The sequence below is a fragment of the Natator depressus genome, chromosome 8, assembly GCF_965152275.1.
Source record: "Natator depressus isolate rNatDep1 chromosome 8, rNatDep2.hap1, whole genome shotgun sequence".
Lineage (NCBI taxonomy): Eukaryota > Metazoa > Chordata > Testudines > Cheloniidae > Natator > Natator depressus.
The window spans coordinates 15,596,903-15,602,902 of record NC_134241.1 but is presented as its reverse complement, the minus strand read 5'-3'; the positions used below and the strand labels follow the sequence as shown (position 1 = coordinate 15,602,902).

The 6,000-nt window shown below is 46.0% G+C and overlaps 1 protein-coding gene across 2 annotated transcripts in view; it reads left to right on the top strand.

Moving 5' to 3' along the window:
• Positions 1 to 4,096: 4,096 nt before the first annotated feature.
• Positions 4,097 to 6,000, top strand: part of SHROOM1 (shroom family member 1) — a 76,778-nt gene continuing 74,874 nt past the window's right edge. For both annotated transcript variants that reach the window (XM_074960492.1, XM_074960493.1), the window contains exon 1: positions 4,097 to 4,290. The gene's annotated coding sequence lies outside the window, so the exon portion shown is untranslated. The remainder of the gene's footprint in view (positions 4,291 to 6,000) is intronic.

The window sequence follows — 6,000 nt, the reverse complement described above, 5'->3', positions numbered from 1 at the left end:
TACCTGGCCAGTGCATCTGAGTTGAGAGTGCTGTCCAGAGCGGTCAAAATGGAGCACTCTGGGATAGCTCCCGGAGGCCAATACCGTCAAATTGTGTCCACAGTACCCCAAATTCGACCCAGCAAGGCCGATTTAAGCGCTAATCCACTTGTCAGGGGTGGAGTAAGGAAATCGATTTTAAGAGCCCTTTAAGTCGAAATAAAGGGCTTCATCGTGTGGACGGGTGCAGGTTTACATCGATTTAATGCTGCTAAATTCGACCTAAAGTCCTAGTGTAGACCAGGGCAAAGTATTTCTAGACTGCATATCCCCATAGAATCCATGCACTGAAAAGCATAAAAAGATACAGAAGTTTCATTCCCAGGCCCATTTACTCCTTGGCTTGTCTGCAAGGACCAACAACTAGTGGTGACATGGACACCTGTCCACTAGGAACTAGATTGAGGTCACAGACTCATTTCACACAAGCCACTGAATAACTATCATAGCATAACATCTTTCCGTCATTATCAACCCTTAGACTGTTTTGAACCAGCTACTTAGGGCGAAAGGCTCTGTGAACATTTACTAATACTATTGGCCATGCAGTCCCATAGAAAGTTATTCTTTTAGTGTAATGGGACTTTTATTAAAGTAGAATTTCTGTAGTTCATCCACTGAACTTGCATTAGTTAAATGTGCTAGTCCCTCAACCTGTGTGCACTAAAAATGTAATAGAGTGAGATGGATTTTGTAAAAGTTGTATCTACCAAATATTTCTGTTTGGAGTCCTAGATATATTCAGAAGAGGTGAACGTGCTCCCACTGGGTAGTGTGGTGCTCTGGAGAGATCCCCTTTGTATTCCCTAGATTCCCCTCTGTATTCTTGCCTAGAACTTTAGAACAAAAGAAGTAGAGAATGGTCCACAAAGAATCCGTTACAGTGTTATGTAAAAGCCTAGTGGAAGAGGAGGACCCTGAGTAAATTTCGGGCAGATACCCATCCAATTCACCTGTTTGCTCTGAATCTTAGTGCATTGACCAAAGACTCCCAGTTACTTAGGCTGCATTAGATGTGCATGACAGAGGAAATTGTGCCCTTTTGGATTGTTTACAATTGCACTCATTCACTCTGTTTAAGCAGAGTTGCTAAAGAAGGAGTTGTGCCAGGTCCTGCCGTTGAGCTGGGAGTTTATTCTGCTTCTCACAGGACACCACTGGAAGATGCAGCATTGTACTCCTTGGGAACTGGTAGTGCTTAGAGACCTTTTCCTTCAGCACTTGTATTATCTTCAACATAATAAGTTTGTTTTCCTGTTGTCAACCCCTAATGACTCAGACAGAGAGCTTTTCCCCCTGGGTATCTTCACCAAAAGGAAAGCAGCTCTTTTATTTAGATATAGCAATTGTGTATATGTAAAAGAGTGACAAAAGCTGCAAGCGGGGCCCATCAGTGGAAGCTTCACGGGGTATGTGTTTTGATTCTGACCCAGTATGATGTTTATCCACTGTTGTGAATTGGCACCAATGACATCTTTGTGCTAGTTCTGCCTGTTCGCTTTCAGATATCCCTAGCCTTCAACGGTACCCGTGCAATGCAACTCTTCTGTTATACTAAATCAATGGTTTTCAACCTTTTTTCATTTGCGGACCCCTAAAAAATTTAAAATGGAGGTGCGGACCCCTTTGGAAATCTTAGACATAGTCTGCGGACCCCCAGGGATCCACGGACCACAGGTTGAAAACTACTGTACTAATTAATCTTCTAGGTTTTCCCCGTGAACATGGGACTGGGAGTCATTAATGATATTGTTAGTCTGTCAGCATTTCTTTTGTAGATTCCATTTATAAAAATTGGCTCTTGGTTGTAAATTCACGTTAGATGTTTTTCATGTGCTAAGCATATATGTATTTCCGTAACTAATCCATGTGCTTGTGCTCAAGGGATGCTCCCTGTTACCTTAAACTCTGCCATAAATTCAGATCCCACTGCTCCCAAAACAGAGTCCTTCATCTGAGCAAAGGGAAATGCTCAACTAGTTATTAGCAGTATCAGGACTGAGAGTCACCGTTCTTCCATTCTGATTTCATTCAGCATGGGCCTTATTATCTCTTAGTGTAGAGGAGGGCAAACTATGGCCTGTGGGCCACATCCGGCCCACGGGACCCTCCTGCCCGGCCCCTGAGCTCCTGGCCCGGGAGGCTAGCCCCCGACCCTTCCCCGCTGTTCCCCCTCCCGCGCTGCCTCAGCTCACAGCACAGCCGGCGCCATGCTCGGGGGGGGAGGGGGGGCTGCGAGCTCCCGGGGCAGTGCAGCTGCAGAGTCCGGCCTGACCCGGTGCTCTGTGCAGCACAGCGCGGCTGTAACGCCACCAGCCACCGGTGCTCCAGGCAGCACGGTAAGGGGGCAGGGAGCAGAGAGGGTTGGATAGAGGGCAGCAGAGTTTGAGGGGGTGGTCAGGGGCCGGGGGTGTGGATAGGGGTTGGGGCGGTCAGAGGGCGGGAAACAGGAGGGTTGAATGGGGGCAGTGGTCCCGGAGGGCAGTCAGGAAGGACGGGGGGGTTGGATGGGGCGGCAGGGGGCAGTCAGGGGACAGGGAGAATGAGTGGTTGGTTGGGGCAGGGGTCCTGGGGGGGCAGTCAGGAAGGACGGGGGGGGTTGGATGGGGCGGCAGGGGGCAGTCAGGGACAGGGGTTCCGGGGGCAGTCAGGGGACAGGGAGAATGGGTGGTTGGTTGGGGCAGGGGTCCTGGGGGGGCAGTCAGGAAGGACGGGGGGGGTTGGATGGGGCGGCAGGGGGCAGTCAGGGACAGGGGTTCCGGGGGCAGTCAGGGGACAGGGAGAATGGGTGGTTGGTTGGGGCAGGGGTCCTGGGGGGGCAGTCAGGAATGAGAGGAGGGTTTGGATGGGGCGGTGGGGGGCAGTCAGGGGTGGGGAGTCTGGGGGCGGTCAGGGGACAGGGAACAGGGGGTGGTGGATGGGGCAGGAGTCCCAGGCAATGTTCCCTCTAATTTTTGACAGGCCGTGTGCGCAAAAAATATCTTCTGTGCAAATTGTTGTGCTTCTGTGCAAATGTTTGTGCGTGTGGTGTTTCGCCGTGTGCTTGGGGTTTAGGATCTGTGTGCGTGCGCACACGCACACAGCTTAGAGGGAACAGTGGTCCCAGGGGGCTGTCAGGGGGCGAGAAGCAGGGGGGGTCGGATGGGGGCAGGGGCTGGGCCATGCCTGGCTGTTTGGGGAGGCACAGCCTTCCCTAACTGGCCTTCCATCCAATTCTGGAAACCCGATGTGGCCCTCAGGCCAAAAAGTTTGCCCGCCCCTGTCTTAGTGGGATAATAAATCTGAGGATAAACACAGCAATTCTGCCATTGGATTTGTGGTGTATCCCACACCTGTAAGATGAATGCAAGCTGCAGTTAAATATTAATATATAAAAATTCCTATTAGTAACTTCAAACTGTCAGTGAAATAATAAATCCAGGAGAGTTTCCATAGCATCATCTGTAGCTGACTGGGAAAAGAAAAATAATAATAAAATGCTTTTCCACTTTTATGGAAGTGGCGCAGCTTATGGATTCTGAGGCTGCTCCTCCTTTAAGCCTTAACTGTCCGCCATCCAAAAGGAAAGCAATCTCTGTAGGAAGGTGCAAGCTCAGACTGGATGCTGTTAAGACGGCACCTTAACAGAGCTGGGGCTAGACCACAACTTTCGGATCCACTGCTAAAGTCTGGGGCATTCAGTTCTGGGGATTTTAGTTTGGATCCATCTCAGCTTCTTAAGTAAAAGACAAATCACAGGAGGTTCCCCCTTTCGCTCTGCTCCATCTCTGCAGTGAAGGTGTTATGAATACCTGGCTGTCCTAGATACTGTTTCTGTACCTTGAAGATTATAACTGCCAGCTCAATCTTGACTAGTACTGTAATCAGTGGCATACATTGCCTGGTATTCTTTTGCCCAGTGTTGGCTGCTGTTTTCTTCCCCCCTTTTGCAGGAGGAGATCTGGGTCATGTTGAAATGCTTCTACTCCGACGCCAGAGCTGCAGGTTCATTATTCTAACCCCACCTCCCTTCATCTGATTGGACAGGGAGCCCTTCCAGTTACCTTTACGGTCTAAAAGTAGCGAGGGGAACCGCAGAAACTGGAAGAGTTTAATGTGTTGCTTCTAGCCTGCCTGTGTCAAGGAATAACAGCAAGCCTTTGCTACGTGCTGGCACTGCAAGGGAAACGGCATTGTCTGCACTAGCTAGTGACAAAGCCAAGCTCGCTCACGGGAAGCACAAAGGGAGCCTGGGCAAGTAGTGGGATGCAGGTAATTATGGTTGTTTGCGGCCAGGGCTCCGGGCTGTTGTGTCTTTGCAATCATTGTTGACAAAGCTGGGGACTGATCTGATGACCGCTCATGATGATGACCCAGCTATATTCATAACACTGATTGGTTCTAATTGCTGTAAATGTGGGTGCCCTTCGGGAGGTAACTTGCCTTTGTGGCGGTGAACGGAAACCTACAGAGCTAGATGAATTTAGTGATTGGGGGGGAGACCATCGATGGCATGAAACAATGTGAAGTTCAATGATCCTTCAGAATGTTTGGGAAATTTTGGAATGTTTGGGAAAATCGATGTTTTAAGCCAACCTGTTGAATATAAATTATAAGCCAAGTCCTCATCCCCTATTGTAAACAGATATAACTGAAATTTAAAAAGTGTGTGTGTGGAAATAGGGTTTGTTTCCTAGGCATTGCCTTTTGATCAGTTTTGCAGTATTAAAAGAGTAATTACACTATCAGAAAATGTAATATTGTCTGTTAACAGAGGGGGTTTTAGAAAAATGACATTATATAGTGAGATTATATTTTATAAGCGAAAAGAATCCTTTTATAGTTCAGAATGTGCTGGAATTCTACTACTACAGCGTGTTGGGCGAGCAGCAATGTGGTTTTATTTATATGCTCCTTTCAGTAGCTGATTTGAACCTTTATTATTTGTTTTAAGGTCTTGATCTACACAATTATTTCCTGTAAAAATCACAGGGGCAATAATGGCCTTGAAATTTCTGTTCCTGTTGTGCAGAAACCCATTAACAAGATGCTTATCTCAGAAATAACTCTCTATAGCAGCATTTAATGCCAGTATTGCAGGGATTGAGCAGAGCTGTGTGGAAATAACAAATATTTCTTCACAAGGTATTGCAGAAAACAACTCCTAATAGAGCTGCGGGTTATTTTGTCCTTTACAATTTTTTTCACAAACTGGTAATTTAAAAAAAAAAGAAAAGAAAAGAAACTATCCAGAATTTCAAATATTGTGCATGTTGATGTGAAACTTAATGTCAAAACAAAATATTGAAATTCAAACTTTAAAAAATATGTACCAAGACATTTTTAAAAAGAGATCCATTTTGAGTGAAAGTGGGTTTTTTCCCCTTCCACTTAGAAATGGTCCTATTTTTCAAGTGAAACGACATGCAAGATTGCGCAGGTCTTTCATAAAACTGATCATATTTATAAAAATTGAGGGCAAAATGCAAAACCTATAGACTCAAGACTCTTGTTATGAACATTCTGCATACTGAGGCTGTCATTTTGCATTAGTTGGTGTTTAGGTACAAGAGGGCCAGATCCTGATATCTTTCTAATGCTGAATAACACTTTAAATCCACCAGTAGCCTCACTAAGTAAGGGTATCAGAATTTGGCTCACAATAGGCAGAATTATAGGCTGGGTTGGCAGTGCCTCCTATTGTTAAGGTTGCTTGATACCTCCCATTAGAAGACCCTGTCTTCATTTGCTTACAACTTTCCAAATGTTAACCATTTAGGCTGAAATTTTCCATGCCTTGTGTCTGCCTCAGGCTGATTGATTGATTGACTTTTATTTTTATTTTTAAACTTCAGCCAGAACAGCTCAATAGTTTCAGAGAAAGAGGCTAGGGGAAAAAAATATTCTGTTTTGCCCGTTTTTAAAAAATGATGACAACTTTTTATTTGAACAGATCTAGTAATCCCATGCCTTGGAACAGAA